General features: G+C 36.2%; 6 non-coding genes across 6 annotated transcripts; 4 read left to right on the top strand and 2 right to left on the bottom strand.

The window, feature by feature from the left end:
• Positions 1–722: 722 nt before the first annotated feature.
• Positions 723–810, top strand: TRNAS-ACU (transfer RNA serine (anticodon ACU)). The gene is given in 2 exon segments: positions 723–758; positions 776–810. It is a non-coding gene; the product is annotated as a tRNA-Ser (tRNA).
• Positions 811–8,081: 7,271 nt separating this feature from the next.
• TRNAR-CCU (transfer RNA arginine (anticodon CCU)) lies at positions 8,082–8,169 on the bottom strand. Its single transcript is given in 2 exon segments — positions 8,082–8,116; positions 8,134–8,169. It is a non-coding gene; the product is annotated as a tRNA-Arg (tRNA).
• Positions 8,170–8,450: 281 nt separating this feature from the next.
• On the bottom strand, positions 8,451–8,538 carry TRNAR-CCU (transfer RNA arginine (anticodon CCU)). The gene is given in 2 exon segments: positions 8,451–8,485; positions 8,503–8,538. It is a non-coding gene; the product is annotated as a tRNA-Arg (tRNA).
• A 672-nt stretch (positions 8,539–9,210) lies between these two features.
• TRNAR-CCU (transfer RNA arginine (anticodon CCU)) lies at positions 9,211–9,296 on the top strand. Its single transcript is given in 2 exon segments — positions 9,211–9,246; positions 9,262–9,296. It is a non-coding gene; the product is annotated as a tRNA-Arg (tRNA).
• Positions 9,297–10,000: 704 nt separating this feature from the next.
• Positions 10,001–10,086, top strand: TRNAR-CCU (transfer RNA arginine (anticodon CCU)). The gene is given in 2 exon segments: positions 10,001–10,036; positions 10,052–10,086. It is a non-coding gene; the product is annotated as a tRNA-Arg (tRNA).
• A 1,698-nt stretch (positions 10,087–11,784) lies between these two features.
• On the top strand, positions 11,785–11,870 carry TRNAR-CCU (transfer RNA arginine (anticodon CCU)). Its single transcript is given in 2 exon segments — positions 11,785–11,820; positions 11,836–11,870. It is a non-coding gene; the product is annotated as a tRNA-Arg (tRNA).
• Positions 11,871–17,002: the final 5,132 nt, after the last annotated feature.

Here is a 17,002-nt window from a genome sequence, read left to right as displayed (position 1 = left end):
TCTGTTTTTTAAGGAAAAATTCTGGATAATTAGGAAATATGGACGAGTGAATCGATGCAAATTAGTAGAAACGTAGATTTTGAGAGTTCTACCTACCTACTACAAAATTAAATTTCTTTAGCGAAACTATATCTTGGACGAGTATAACTGCCCAAATAGAAAAATGAATATTTTGAAAGGTCAAATGACTGATTAATGGAGGTAGCAATTAATGTCGACAACAGAAAATGATCAGACTATTTAATTATTTCATACCTATATGGAAAATACTACAACTACAATTATGTCACAGAGTAAAGCTTGATGTGCCGTCTTCTGTTATTATTATCAAAATTTTTATTGCGCAATAAACATCATACAAAAGGTGGACTTAATGCTAAAAGCATTCTCCGCCAGTCAACCCTTGAGTCGTGCAGAAAGCCGTGAGTGCGGTGCCAGTTAAATAAGAATGTCTCAAAAAAGTTCGCCGTGCGAAGTTGCCAAAGTCTTTTGATGACACACAAATTCATCATTGATAGAAAATAAAAATAGATTTCTTTATTTATGTGGAATAAAAACAGCAAATAGATTATATTATCTATAATGCACTGTGGGCATAACATTCCGAATCCAGCGTTATCAACCGAGTGTCGTCGCGTCTATGGCAACGGGAAAATCATTGTGCAATACATCGCATGAGTCAGATCTCCGAAGCTATATCGAATTTCGACTGCATCGAACACGGCTCGTTAGCTTAGTGGTAGAGCGCCGATTTACTTGCAATTCTCTAAACTTCCATCGGAGGCGAAGGTTCGATTCCTTCACGAGTCAAACTTTTTTTTTTATTTACAATAAAATAAGATTTTTAAGTATAACTGACTATCTTATTGAGGTGGTTCTGTTATATTGATTTTTGTTGTTGCGGCCATACTCGCGCCTCTTCATATTCTAATAGCAAAATCTACTTCTAATGTAAATGTCACAACTTGTGTCAGTCAATACTTTATATTGAGTTAAACATTGTGTAAATTCACTTCTCTTTTGGATGTCGATCGAACAACATCAAAATTGTAACGTCTCAAGAATACAACGAAATAAGTAGTTTCTGAGTTTTATTTATAAAACTCCATCGTAAGGCGCGAACATACATATTATATTCACATAATATTTGAGTCAATATTTTTTAATATGATAATATTTTAAGGTATAGCTGTACTATCTTATTTAGGTGGTTTTATTTATTATAATCGAAAAGTCGAAAAATTAATTGGAAATGTTTATAATATCTTTTAATTGATTACCTATTTGTCTTTTTCTTATTTTCTATCGCGGTCCTAATCGTATCTTGTGGTTTAAAATTAGACTTCATATTTTTTTATTTTGTCTGGGATCGAACCGGTGACCTAACCAATCTGTAGTCTGTAAACCTTTAGGTTATTGTCGCCTCTATATTTTATTAAAAACACTTTCACCCAAAGTGTTATTACTTTTTATATCTCTGGGGTCGTTTTGTTCCTTAATTTGAGACATTTCTGAGACTCATTGTCACCCGGAGCATTAGGGTTAACACAATAGATCTTCCTTCTTGCTCACTCCTAAGTACTTTTCGTATTTGTGTCCCTTTCTAATGCTTTGTGCTTAATGTGATGTGTCTGTCTGTGACATTTTTGGCACTTTTTACCCTCGGATACTATACTAATAATATAAATGTGAAAATAACTCCGTAATATGTTTGTTTATATGGTTGTCTACTATTTTTTACTTCTTTATCTTTATTTTTTTCAATGTTTGTTCTTGATTTGCCCATTTATCAAGGAAGGCTTTAGGCTGTAAGTATCATAACATCTCTCTACAGCCAATAGGGTCGGAGCAGTAAAGAAAAAGTTTGCAAAAACGGAAAATCATAAATAAACTATTTTCACGCGAAAAAGTCGCGGAAACAGCTATTGTGTAAAGATCAATTGAATGATAAAGAAGGAAATCGGCTACCTTCAGTTAATTTAATTAGCTTACAAAAGTAAGCATCTTTTAATTTTAATTATAACCAATATTCGAACCTACCCCTTTCCACCTGAGACCAATCACCACGCCACTGCACGAAGTTCGTGCAAATCTCACTTAGTTAATTATTCCGTCAAACAAAACTTGTGGACCCACACGATCTTCCCATATTATCATACAAAAACATCCCGTCTCTGGCCCGTATTTAGACCCGTATTCAATATGACTGCATTTTTTTAAGGTATGAATTACTAGCTTTCCGCCCGCGGCTTTGCCCGCGTGGAATTTTGTCTGTCACAGAAAACCTTTATCGCGCGCGTCCCTGTTTCAAAAACCCGGGATAAAAACTATCCTATGTCCTCTCCTGGGGCTCAAACTATCTCTATGCCAAATTTCATCAAAATCGGTTCAGTGGTTCAGACAGACAGAGTTACTTACGCATTTATAATTAATTAGTATAGAGTATAGATTTCCCATAAGTCGATTTGCTAGAGTCGCTGACATAGCCCGACGGATTAGCAAACGAAGTGGCAATGGGCAGGGCACATAGTACGCAGAACTGACGGCCGATGGGGCAACAAGGTTCTGGAATGGAGGCCGCGCACCGGAAAACGCAGCGTGGGACGTCCACCTACAAGGTGGACCGACGACATCGTAAAGGTAGCAGGGAAGCGCTGGACGCAGGCCGCTACCAATAGATCAACATGGAAAGCATTGGGGGAGGCCTATGTTCAGCAGTGGACGTCCTATGGCTGAAATGATGATGATGATAGATTTGCCTCCCCAACCCGTCTGGCCAGCGTGGGGAGTGTAGACCGAATCCTCCATTTACCTCTGATTTTAGAGAGAGTCATGCTTCTGCAGTAGAGACTGAATGACCTGATGATGTTGATGAATGATTTTGGGACGGTAGATTACTCTACCCAGCCAATTGACATACTTTTCGTTTCAGCCAAATGACGTCCACTGCTGTACAAAGGCCTCCCCCAAGGTTTTCCATAATGAACGGTCCTGCGCTGCCCGCATCCAGGCTCTTTCCGCGACCTTTACCAGATCGTCGGTCCACCTAGTAGGAGGCCTGCCCACGTTACGTCTTCCAGCCCGTGGTCGCCACTCGAGAACTTTCCTGCCTTACATACTTTTATGAGTTGCAAAACGCAATCTTACCATGTAGAGTTTGTATGGCAAAAAATATCTTATATGTTTCACCAAAAAAATCTTAATTTATTTCATGCATAGTCTGAGTTGATGTCGACTGTACTTTTGACTGCTATTTGAATCTGGGATAATATTCGTTCTACCATTCACCATCTTCTTCTACCTTAATTATATTGTATTTTTTGTGTTCTCAAAAAAGTTGTGTCTTATAATTTTTGTTTAATGCTGCCAACTTTCCAATTTTGACTATTTTGAGTTACCAAAAATTTAAACCAATAATAACCTTTACTTTGAAATTAAAATATAAACCATTAAAAAGCTACCTAGCCTCCCAAATACGGGCCTAAGTCGCTCGAGTGCGTGACACACACGCACGAAGATAACCGAGCATTCGCGCGCGCCCGAACTTGATAGTTCGCAACACAAACAGGGCGCTCCAACGGCCCAGTAAAGTTTCCTTATCAAACGCGCGGCGCGTGACTACACATGAATGCAACACACTGCCTTGAAGGATGGACAACAATTACATGAACAGCGCAAATACTGTTGTAAAGAAGGCCTACCTACGTACTAAAAATATTTGAATTAATAATAACATTGCTCAAGGCCTTTCCTACTGATTTTAATGATCTTGTGACCCTCTTTGGTAGGGCCCAAAAGATAAGGAGACATGTAAAGTGCCCCATAAGGGCTACCTTTTCTCTTTTATAAATATTTGACGATCATAAGTGCCACTTGTGGTCTAAACTGAATAAATAATTTTGATTTTGATATTGATCTTTCTAGTTACCGCGATTTAGTAAGCAGACATCAAGTAAGGTGACATCTTGAATCACCCTCATTGCAACCCTTAATTTTTTTTACATGCCCGTTCTTTTTCTTCTTATTCGTTACGCTTTTGGCAGAGCGGTCGTGGTCACGTTGAGGCGTTGTTCACATCGGTTGTAGAAGCGGATACAACTCTCCGCACGATCTCCCGCCATCTAATTGGACTAATCATCGTCTATGACTACATTATACCTAGTACTATACCTCTTTATTATCGCTATATATTTCTGTCATGACATATTGAATAGAAATACCTATAACTCTTGATCTAGGAATGATAAATGATTTGATATTAAGTGGGTCGTTCGCTATCCCAATGAACAGTGTGTCCGCCAAGGTAAGTTCGGTCTGAATTCTCGGCCTAGGCAGCGCCATTCCTCATGCTATCTGGTCTGGATTTACGGCCATTTCTTGCCTTCAGATAGCTGGACACTTTATATTTCAGTTGGTTTATGTTTTCAGGAAGGTTACGTATTTGAAGTATGCATTTCGTAGTGGGACTGAGAATAGTGAGGTAAGAAGTTTCCATTATGTAACTAAACAGTTTTATTTTTATATTAAGGTTGAAATAGTATTTTAACATAAAATCATTTATGAGGAAAAAACCTTAAGCAGTAATCATAATCGTCTTGACAATTTATTTAAATAAGATAATCGTAGAAGCTGGTTTAAAATAAAATTGTCCCTTTGGATGGCCACTTTAATACTGGTGTTTCCTATTTCTGTTAAATTTTATTTTCCTGAGAGAAGGAAGTTTCAATTTCCATAAAAAATAACCTTTTCATACAAATTGTCATCAGTATTAGGTATGCCAATCAGTACAGGAACGTAATTTTTTTGAGAATCTGAATATTAATTTGGTTCATTAGAGTACTTAATAGAATCATTCCTTTTTGTTGGATCACCTCACCCATCAATGGGCCTGTGTAATACATTAATCTAAAAGAAACATCCCAAAAAAGCTCTGTAAAGCTCCTAAAAATGGCGTCCGAAAAGCTTGCCTCATGAGCTATAAACACAGGCCTCTAATGGAGTCTCAACTAACAGTGAGGCTGTAACCCTCAGACCCTCCGGTGAGGTTATTGCATCCGCAACTTTTGAACACCCTGGTGGTGACTGTGAGTTTGGGGAAAATTAGGACAAAATTGATAGCTTAGTTAGGTAATAAATGATTGTTGAAAAGGTTAAGTAGCGACATCTAGATATAAACTAATTAATATTTTTGCACTGTGATATCTTGTATCTGTCTTTTTTTTTTGTTTCATTTTTGTTGCTTACAACGAGAAAAAACACCGTCGCGTTTAGCTTTTCAACCGACTTCAAAAAAGGAGGAGGTTCTCAATTCGACCCGTATGTTTTTTTTTTTTTTCTATGTTTGTTACGCGATAACTCCGCCAATTATGAACCGATTTGAACAAATCTTTTTTCGGCGTATAGGTAATACCTCAAGAGTGGTCCCATTTAAATTTAATAATAAAAAAAACAACCCCCAAGGGTGGAAAATTGGGGATGAACTTTTTTATACGCAATATCTCTGCCGATTATAAACCAATTTGAACGATTATTTCTTTGTTGAATAGGTATTATCAAAAGGGTGGTTTCATGCGAATTTGAAGAAAATATTTCACCCCCAAGGGTGGAAAATTGGGGATGAACTTTTTTATACGCAATATCTCCGCCGATTATGAACCAATTTTTTTTGGTCTCAGTGTACTGCCTACCTTCAGTGGTAACATCAAGGTAATAATTAGTTAACTAAAAAGCAAGAAATAAGTAAAATTTTATAAAAAAAGGTGGTGCAGGCAAACTTTACATGTTTCATAATCTTGGCACCGACTCCAAAAGTATCAATCATGGTATACCTACATAAATATTAATAATTCGTCCTAATAAATAAGTAGGTAATTAGTAATTATTTTTCTACGTTTTAGTGTAGGTTTTTTTTGGAGTCGGTTTTATTTTTTTTTATAAAATTTTTTTTGCTATCTTCTGTATCGTGAATATTACACATTTTGATAGGTACTGAAAAGTAAAAGAAAGAAATGTTGTAAATTAGAAGGGACACAATTAACTTCTTTCGACCAAATAGTGATTTTGTCATTAGTTTGAGCTCCCGTGTTATAACACTTTATTTTTAATTATTGGCAAATTCTCACCGTTATCTTATTTTTACGCACAAAGTTTCTCGGTATTTCCTCAGGAAATAAAAAACCATGCTCGCCCTACGTTTCACAAAGTATGGCGCGTTACAAACTACATTTTTTCCTCTACAAAACAAAATGGCCCCGTTTTATTATTGTCCTGTCTTTTTAGCGACATTAGAACAAGTTTATACTTCTGTTACCGCGTTCTTTTATTTACGAAACAAGGCAATATTTGTGCTAGCACAAAATCTACCTTTAGTACAAGCATTTAAGTTGCTTTTTGACTGACCTGTGAATAAACTTGAGCTGTTTTGGCTGAAAATACAGATGCATTTTTAAAGTTTTCCCACACCATATGAACAGAAACTCTACGCCTCACAAAATAAGACACATTTTTGCTTGTTATAAAACCCCTGGTGAACTTAAAATTAAGCATAGTACAAAGTTCACGGAGTAAATCAACTTCGTTCAGAAGTTTCAAGAAAAGATTTCGTCCCTTAGTGCATTCCCCACAGTGGGGATCGGTGAAGGAATTAGATTGGGACTTTTCACTCTTATTGTGTTTGTAGAGGGCGATTGCCTTTAAAGGTAGTTTTTTCAGCTTAGCATTAGTCTTGGTCACACAATGAGTAGATAAGGCGGTTAATAACTATCATAAATTACGATAATATAAAGTATTTTACTCGTAGTTCCAAAATAAGCAAAACTTTTGCACTAAGACATCGCATTAACTAAATTTTTAAATTATCGTACAATGCATTATCATAAGTAGTTGTTCATGCTTTGTTTTTTTTTTTATTTCTCTGTGTTCAAATTAAACCTTAACAAGTAGTAAGCACCCGTTGCTTCTAAGCTTTATTAACAATTTTCTCGTTGGCTTGGACCAAAATGTTTTGGTTAATTAAGGTAGGGGAAAGTAGTACGAGTTGATCCCCTGGGGTAAGATGATCTTTCGCGATTGTGCTGAAACCACTAACGTCATTTAGTTTCTTTCACTGGTAAAACATAGCTCTGGACACATCCCCGCCTCAGTCAAATCGTAATGGTGGCGTGAGCGATACATCGAATTTGACGAGAAAAAAGAAAAATTGTGTACTTCTGATCTAAAATAGGCATGACTTTGAGCTTATGTTACTTTTATTCAAACAATGTTAAATGTAATTACTGTTGTCGTTAGGCTTTCTATTATGTTTAATTTTAATATTTTGGCCATAAAAACGTAGCCGCGTACTTGTAGATTATTTTAGCAAATATTTAACAAAAAGTGGGACTTGGGTCAAGATGATCCCTTCCTATATGTACGAGATGATCCCTGGGAATTAAAACAAAAAAGTCAATGGAGTAGGTAAAGGGAAGTGAAATAAAAGAAAGAGAACTTCATATAACTCACCTGAGTCTGAAGGAGATGATAGTGAGTGGCTGTGCTGAACAGAAAAGTTTTCAAGCGATACCAAGGGTGAAGGATGGATAAAATGTTATGCATGTGGAAAATGGGGCCATAAAGCATGTGCTGGGGTAGAGGGTGATGAAGCAGGTGAATTTATTTGTGATATATTCAACACAGCTCCAGCCAAAAAGCGTTTCAATTATTTAAACGCTTTTTAGCAGGTACTAAGAAAGAATCAGTTATTTTCGTTATTTAATTCGTAAATGTTTTTCTTTTCTAACTTTTTAACGATTTGTTCGCATAATTAGGTAATTAATTTCTGGTTTTGAGTATAAGGAAAGTTGGATAGATAAATATACTAGTAGTAATCGTTTTTATTTTTGGTTTACCTTGAAAAATATGTATTTTACAGCGATTCCCGCTTAAGGGGATCATCTCGTACTACTTTCCCCTACTCATATATTGTAAAATAAAGCATTTTAATCTCCGTAGGTTTTGTATACTTTTCAATATAAAAGAATCACCTCAATAAGATAGTACAGTTATACTTAAAAATCTTATTTTATTGTAAATAAAAAAAAGTTTGACTCGTGAAGGAATCGAACCTTCGCCTCCGATGGAAGTTTAAACGATTGCAAGGAAATCGGCGCTCTACCACTGAGCTAACGAGCCTTATTCGATGCAGTCGTATTTTGAAACCATATGCCAGATCTGAGTTGCAAATTATTGCGCAATATTAATGTAAACGCTTCGCCTCGCTGTTGACAGCGCGCTAAAGGCGATACGGTTTTGATGCCCTTTCCGGGTTGATAAGTGTGCTATGACCTTTAGTCTCCATTTCAAGAGTACTGCCTTCTCTAATTTACTCGAAGAAGAGGTAGGAGGTTTTTACATTTGACATCGTACTTTAGTAGCAAAACTTCGAAAGAGAATAAAAAAAGAAAATAAAAGTTTGACTCGTGAAGGAATCGAACCTTCGTCTCCGATGGAAGTTTATAATATTGAAAGGAAATCGGCGCTCTACCACTGAGCTAACGAGCCGTGTTCGATGCAGTCGTATTTTGCTATAGCTTCGGAGATCTGACTCAAACGAAGTATTGCACAATGATTTTTCCCCAAGTAAATATATGCAAATAGATTAGGTAACGTGGATAGGTTAAAGCAGTGAAATAATTTATTAATTTTAAACTTTATCATACAACATTGATGGTTCGACAGGCGTACTTATGTCATAGGGTATTCTCTCCCAGTTAATCTTTGGGTCAAACAGAAATTGGAGTAAGTGATATGATGAGCAATATGAGCATTTGACCTATGAGTGATTGGAAAGCCATAGTAATTTGGGATCACTTAGAAAGTTCAATCTCTATTCAATCAATTTTATTATAATGTTTTATGTATGCACTATCATAGGTTGTTTGGAAGAGATTGCTTCATAGCGATAAGACCGCCTAAATTGTATTGTTTCTTTTACAACTACTGCAACTGCTACAATGTATAGCTTAATGTGCTGTTTACTGTTCGTAATTGCCATAATCTATTTACACAATAACAGTAACTAATCTTTGATAATAATTAGATTATCTCTATGACATTCCCCAATCATAGTATTATCGCATCTATGTATACTTGTGGAAACGGGAAAATCATTGTGCAATATTTCGTATGAGTCAAATCTCCGAAACTATATCAAATTTCGACTGCATCGAACACGACTCGTTAGCTTAGTGGTAGAGCGCCGATTTCCTTTCAATACTAAACTTCCATCGGAGGCGAAGGTTCGATTCCTTCACGAGTCAAACTTTTATTTACTTTTTTTTTATTTTATTTCGAAGTTTTGCTACTGGAGTAGGATGTCAAATGTCAAAACAAAACCTCCTACCTTTTCTTCGAGTAAATTACAGAAGGTAGTACTCTTGAAACGGAGACTAAAGGTCATAGCACACTTATCAACCCGGAAAGGGTATCAACACCGTATCGCCTTTAGCGCGCTGTCAACCGCGAGGTGAAGCGTTTACCTACGAAAAGTAAGTGTGCGTTGCAGTACGGAGTTTCATACAAGGAATACTGACGGCCTCGAATTGATTCCGCTTCTGGTTTGATAAGTGTGCTTCGTCCTTTATAGACCTGATGATGTTCTTGAAAATTTATCTTTATCAGGAAACCATATTGTAAATTTATTTTTTTCCAAAAGAAAAAGGCAGCATTTCTATGAAAACATTTTTACAATAATTTCAGTACTAGAATAGTTTTTTTCATAAATGTAGTAACTCTGACGGTTCGTTATAATTTCATGCTTAAACCGCTGAATCAATTTTGGTAAACTTCGTATAGAGATAGATAACACCTTAGAAAACAACATAATCTACGTTGTATTGCAAAAATATCGGGTGAGGGTGTAAAAAGGGAAAATGTGGAAGCCATTATTTCTCAATATAAGTATTGCGCAATAATTTACAACTAAATCTGGCATATAGTTGAAAATTACGACTGCATCACCCACGGCTCGTTAGCTCAGTGGTAGAGCGCCGATTTCCTTGCAATTCTAAACTTCCATCGGAGGCGAAGGTTCGATTCCTTCACGAGTCAAACTTTTATTTTAGATTTTTTATTTTCTTTTGAACGACCTTCAACTTGACACTGAAGATGCTACTGAAGTAGGATGTCCAATGTAACAATGTCCTAGTTTTTCGTCGAATAAATTAGAGGGGGTAGTGCTATTGCAGCGAGGGCTAAATGACCTGATGTTCTTAAAAATATCTCTAATTTTATTTAATTTTTTCAAAGAGTGAGAGGCAGCGTTTTTATAGAAATACTAGCGACCACCCGCAACTTCGTACGCGTAGACATGGGGTCTAACTCCTCAGAGGTAGAGTTTCGTAAAATCCGTTCTTAACGAATGTCTACAGTACCTAGTCTACACCCTATAAGGAACATACCTGCCTAATTTGAAGTTTGTAAGTGTTATACACTCGCGAGCAAATGTATGGAATCACTTACATGAAGTTGTTTCCACGCGATCTTGTGTACTAACGAATTTGTTGGTAACAAAAAAAGTGGCACCATTTTAAAGAATAAACTTTTAACTTTAAATTGATACCAAATTCATTTAAATCACACCAGTATTTAAAAAGATATCCCGGCTGATGTGAAGAAGTAAGGAAAAAGACATGTATCAACTGTTTGATACGTCGCGAGTTGCGGCCTATTTACCCCCTATAAAAGCACGTGTTTTCGGATTTTTGCTTTCACACGTTGATTCATACACATCTCCGCTTATTTTGACACTTTACCTGGGATTCTACACCTTCAGAAGCATCACAAATCGTTGCACTATTGCAAGAAGGGCTCAGCCAGCGGGCTGTCGCACGTCAGCTCCACATAAGCCAGTCCTGGGTTTCGAAAGTTATAAAACGCTTTCGGGAGACTGCTGGCTTTATCCCGAGACCAAGTTCTGAACAGCGCCGGTGCACATCGCAGAGGGATGACCGTTTTTTCATGTCAACCTCTCTACGAAATCGTCATTTGACTGGTATCGACGTCCAGCAAGAGCTCAGAAATGTTTGTGGGATAGCTGTTAGCGAGTGGACAGTTCGTCTAAGATATAAACAAAAGAATTTGACTCCAAAAAGGCCTGCCACAGGCTCGAAACTGACGGCAGGTCACCGACAAGCACGCCTTCAATTTTGAGTTGATACATGTCTTTTTCCGTACTTCTTCACATCAGTGGGGATATCTTTTTAAATGCTGGTGTGATTTAAATTAATTTGGTATCAATTTAAAGTTAAAAGTTTAATCTTTAAAATGGTGCTACTTTTTTTGTTACTAACAAATTCGTTAGTACACAAGATCGCGTGGAAACAACTTCATGTAAGTGATTCCATACTTGTGCTCGCGAGTGTAGTTTGTGAAATTTCGTGATTAATCAGTGAATGGTATTTCGCTTTCACATACATAAACAACATATTTTTTTACAATCATTTCATTCCTAGAATAAATCTACGAGTATTTTTGAAGTTCGATTAAGTTATTTTTTGTACATGTAGTAACTCTGACGGTTCGTTACAATTTCATGCTTAAACCGCTCAATCAATGTTGGTGAACTTTGATAGAGATAGATTTATCACCTTAGAAAACAACATAGGCCATTCCTTGGATTGCAAAAATATCTTGAAGGGGGTGTAAAAATGGAATATTGGAAAGCCATTATTTCTCAATATAAATATTGCGCAACAATTTGCAACTCAGATCTGGCATATAATTCCAAAATACGACTGCATCGAACATGGCTCGTTAGCTCAGTGGTAGAGCGCCGATTTCCTTGCAATTCTAAACTTCCATCGGAGGCGAAGGTTCGATTCCTTCACGAGTCAACTTTTTTTAAGCGAATTTTTTTTTCTGATAACTATTCATCATTCAGTGCCTACTCAGTGTAACGGCTATCCTTTGCAAGAAATACATTTTGACATTATAGTTTATTTTTTTACTTTCGACATTTATTTTATAAAAATCACCTCTAAGGTTTAACTCGTATAAATAGGAAATATTATCGGTTTAGGTCACCAGATTCATTTTTATATGGTGATCGACTCCACCACATTTACCTTTAAAAAATAGTAAAAACATTTTTCTGTCACTTCACTTTTTATTTATTTAATCTTATGTGCCACATAAATTGGTAAATAAGATGAACTAATGCCATAAGGCATTCTCTACCAATACAATGTACTCTTGGCCTATCTCTCAATTTTCCCTCTCATCTACCCTCAACCCAGATACAAATGAATTACCCAAAACGCCATCTTTAGATGACAGCTGCGTAATTTCCTCCCAGAGAGCCTCATTTCCGGATCCGGTTTTCATGGAAGCCTCTTAGCAACACCAGCTGTAATAAAATTTATTTTAACGTTCAGAAAAATCTATTGAGATCAAACATTGGGGTTTCGTGGCTCGTTGTATTGTAGTTTACATTAAGCGAAGAATAATTTCATTGACATTTTACTTTGAACCCAAAATGGTGTAATCTTCTACCTTCAAGAGACATCAGCTATGCACATAGTATTATTTTTTATTAGTTCCTAAATAACCTAGTTTTACATGTCAGAAATATCGATTACTTACATATTAATTAGATATAAATCAATCACGGAAGGGTCAATTGAAAGTCTATGATAGTTTTTGAACTTTTTAGTATTTGGGTTGACCATATTCAGGATATGATTTATATCAGTCGAAATCTACCCCAGTGACTAATTTTAACTAATTCACTGTTGCATATTGATTAATTTAAAAGTTACAATAAATTATCATGACTGTGGGCTCACAGACTTTTAATCCAAAAATATATATCCTGAAAATCAATCACATATTGCTTAAGACCAATTGAAAAACCTGTTCGATTATAGGATTGGGAAATCTGATCTAAAGCTTCTGACAAAGTGGATTTAGGTTTTCCGGGAATTTTCCCCAATTTTTCTCTCCATTGGAAATCATATTTTATTTTGGTCTTTCATCATTTGAAATTATTTCATTTGGTTTTCGAGCATAAAATTTACTATTTATCTGGAAAGATTTTGATCTGAGATTCGGATAACTTATTTTTATTTAACGTTGATTTCGGTTCATTGTAAACTAATTTTCTATGCAGTAAGATTCCATCTGAAATGATTTTTACATTTTCCTCACGCCTGTTATTCATCTAATAATTGCAATTTAAACGTTTACTGATTTAAATTAAAAAGTGCAGCAGGTAATTAGTGCCTTTAGAAAACTGCATACAATAACGCTCTGTACCTTTAAAACATTTCTAAATTATAGCACAACTCACAACAACCAACCAAGCTGGGTTGCACCATCTTACTTTAACTTTAACAAACATTAAAAGCTGCTATGTTTTAATAAAAAAAAATGTTGAATAGTTTGTACGAGTGATATCGTCGGTGTTGACGGTAGACAAAAATGTTCACCGATTGTTTTTTGTTTTTGTGTTAGATAAGGTATACAAGACAAGTGTAAATGTAAATGTTAAATTATTATCAATAAATTATTTGTATTTGTATTATTGTAAAGTCTGTCATACTTCATACAAAAAACACTAGTTATGGTTAAAGTCACGGTTAAAATAACATGGTGCAACTCAGCTTTAGAAATACGAGTATAGAAAACAAGCGCTATTTCTCTGGGAAAGTCTCACGTGTAAAGCGAAAATGTTTTATATAGAGGTTCTACAGAAAATCAGAGATTGCTTCACTCTCTGCCAGTCTTTCTCAAAGTGGCCTATGAAAGCCCCTTGTGGGGGTAATTGGTCAGTTCACAAGGCCTAATATGGCTTACTATAATTAAATTAATCGGAGTAATTTATGTTAGAATGGTTGTTAAGATGCGGTAAAGCAAAAAAAAGATTGATTTTCAAAGCGAGCGGTAGACGATGTAAATTCTTTTTCCCACAGAAACATCCCGTTTTTTGCAGGGTACCGTTTAGTAGTATACATGTTTAAATAGACTTGTGCCTACGGACACATCTCGCTTTTTGCAGGAACTGTTTTTTGCAGGATTTCGTTTAGTAGGTAGTAATTAATACTCACACGAACATCCCGCTTGCACCTCTTGTCTCCTCTTGTCCTCTTGTCCCCTCTTGTCCTCTTGTCCCAAAAAAAAACCGATCCGTTCGAACATACACTGATTGTTTGTACCTTAAGCCCGGTCCGTGAGCACGTAGAATTTTGTCCAATGACCCCTAGCTATCCATCCCCCCATCCTTATCGCTCGCGCGTAATTATATTGCTGTCGTGACTGTGCGACTGGCACCCGCAGTGAGTGTGCGAGCGCGATAGCAACATAATTATGGGAGCGATAAGGATGGGTAGCTTGGGGTCCTTGGACAAAATTCTACTTGCTCACGGACCAGACTATACACGATAGTCCAATTTTGCTTGATCCTTCATTACTGGAACCCTAGGGGAAAAGGCCCAAAGATTGAGGACCTCTGCTCTAGAGCAATAAATATGGAGCCAATATCGTCCGGAGGGATGAGGCTGCACCTCGATAGAACCTCCGATACAGCCCAGCAATTGAGATGGGTCAGCTTTGGAACTATTGCAGATAGACTGATGTATGACTGTGGTTTAGGGTTTTGGTGATAAGAATTTTGATAAAAATTACATGTTTTCTAGAGAGGTCTTTGTTGATCAGATAAAATAATAGACACCTACTCATGGCAAGCTTAACCAGTCTTACTCGTAAATAAGGACTTTTTTAGCTGTCGTAAAGGTTTCAAATACGCGGTTTTTAGTTTTATTTTCCGAAAATCAACTCACAATAATTACAAAGCATAAAGAATAATTTAACTAATTGTATCTCTTACCGCTGTAATACTTTGTATTGTACATCATCATCATCATGATCATCATTTTAGCCAGCAGTGGACGCTGCTGAACATAGGTAAAAAAGGCGAATGAAAGCATTGTTGATCGATTGGTAGCGGCCTGCGTCCATCGCTTCCCTGCTACCTTTATGATGTCGTCGGTCCACCTTGTGGTGAACTTGTATTTACTCATTATTATATTAGTTTATACCTAATGTTTTGAGACGAATAATTATACATTATGTATATTATTATGTTCTTAATTCTAGCCGTGAAAACTAAGCGAGAATCACGTAATAGACAGCTACTCGAAACTGCCTATAAATAACTTAGGTGGATTTAAAACTAATTTTTGAATGACCGAAACGATGCGACTTTATCTATGACCAAAACAACATACGCAGTGTTAGACGTACGCAAAACGCAAACCAATTGTACCGATAACGTTAGCGGAATAATAACGTTATTAACGGCTAATTAGCTCGGTAACGGTTGCGTTATTCGTTGCATTACCCGTGGGTTATTGGCCAACTTAATGAACTGGAAATATTCCCAAAACGCTTTGTTCGGACTCAATTACGATATTTTGTCGTTATAATTATTTTAGTTAAATAAATAAACATTTTATTTTTTATTTTTTATTTTTTACAGGACAGGCGGTAAACGAGCAGATGGATCACCTGATGGTAAGTGATTTCTTCTGTTGACTTCACTAGGAACAAAGAAAGCAGTTGCTAATAAAAACGAAAAGAAAATCCGCAATATTCACCTGGCGTATCTACCGATAGCAAATTGAAAGTACTAACTGTATAGTAGGGAATTTAGTGCAAGAACCCCTCCACTTTGGTATAGAAGGCTCATTTTTGCAACAGTGGTTCTTTGGGTGCTCCTGAGTGGANTTTTTTCACCTACTTTTTGCGAAAAAAGTACCATACAATGTTATATTTTTATAATCCTGATAAATGTAGCTTTCAGGTCATATTTTTTTTATTAGATTATCTCCAGTGGTTTAAAAGTAAACGACGTTTATTTAAAAAAATACTTTTTGGTTTTTGTGAATTTTACTCAATATTTCTATTTTTTTGTATGAAAAGGCAAAAAGTTTGTTCTAGAAATGAATTCGCCATCCTTTAATTATCCGAAAATGATACCACACTTGCCCTAATACCCATAGTTTTGAAGATATGGGCCTTAAAGTGAAGCGCGGCGGAAGGAAACTTGCCCCCCCTCCCCCTGCTACCACAGGGGGGGCTCCCGATGTCTACCAACGGAAATCCACTCAGGAGCACCCAAAGAACCACTGTTGCAAAAATGAGCCTTCTATACCAAAGTGGAGGGGTCTCCATACAAATCATAGCACTAAATTCCCTACTAGTACTGATATATAAAAACTTGTGAAATTTTGAACTTCTCTCTCGACTTCACCCAATATCTAGGAAGTAACATTTTTGCTAAAACTTTCTTTGTAACTATCATTTATTTGTTTTGATAACCATCGACGATTTTGGTAACATAAAAATATTTCGCGTTTTTCCAAAGAGCAAAGAGCTAATATACGGTAAAAACTATAAAAAACGTTCAGAATATCTTTTCTAGTTTTCCGAATAGAACTAAAAGTTCAAACGCAGATACTCCTGTGCATTTTTCGAAGGCAGTGTATTTTAGAATCGCGATTGCTCTGAACATTTTTGTAGGAGATCCACGACTTTTCAATTGAGTTATTCCAGTTGCGGGCTGGTGTCGGAAAAGTTCATGTTTGATTTCCGAATAAAAGCAAACTTTGTCGTTACACTTTAAACTTTTTGGTCAAATTTAAGAGAATTGGGTTTTATTTATACTGAATGAATATAAAAGTGGATTGCATTTTCTGCCCACCATAGAATTAGGGGAACCTGTTGAACCTTGGACAGAGTTGTACCTAAAACAATTGTATATATTTTTTAAATTATGCGGTTTTATGAAAAGTTGTCTAGGGTATTACATACGTTATTTGTCAACATTAACGTGCAGTTAGCTAAGATTCGCCGACGCCGTGCAAGTACAAGAAAAAATGGTAATTTAATATTTTACACTGACGCAGTGAGTTTTTGGAGGTTTACTTCATGTCAATTTATGAAAAATGTTGCATGTTTGACAAAACGG

Source organism: Ostrinia furnacalis, unplaced genomic scaffold (genome assembly GCF_004193835.3).
Source record: "Ostrinia furnacalis isolate ACB-3 unplaced genomic scaffold, ASM419383v2 OfSCF0518, whole genome shotgun sequence".
NCBI classification, from domain to species: domain Eukaryota; kingdom Metazoa; phylum Arthropoda; class Insecta; order Lepidoptera; family Crambidae; genus Ostrinia; species Ostrinia furnacalis.
The sequence above is the reverse complement of the archived record's forward strand: the minus strand, read 5'-3'. Positions and strand labels throughout refer to the sequence as shown.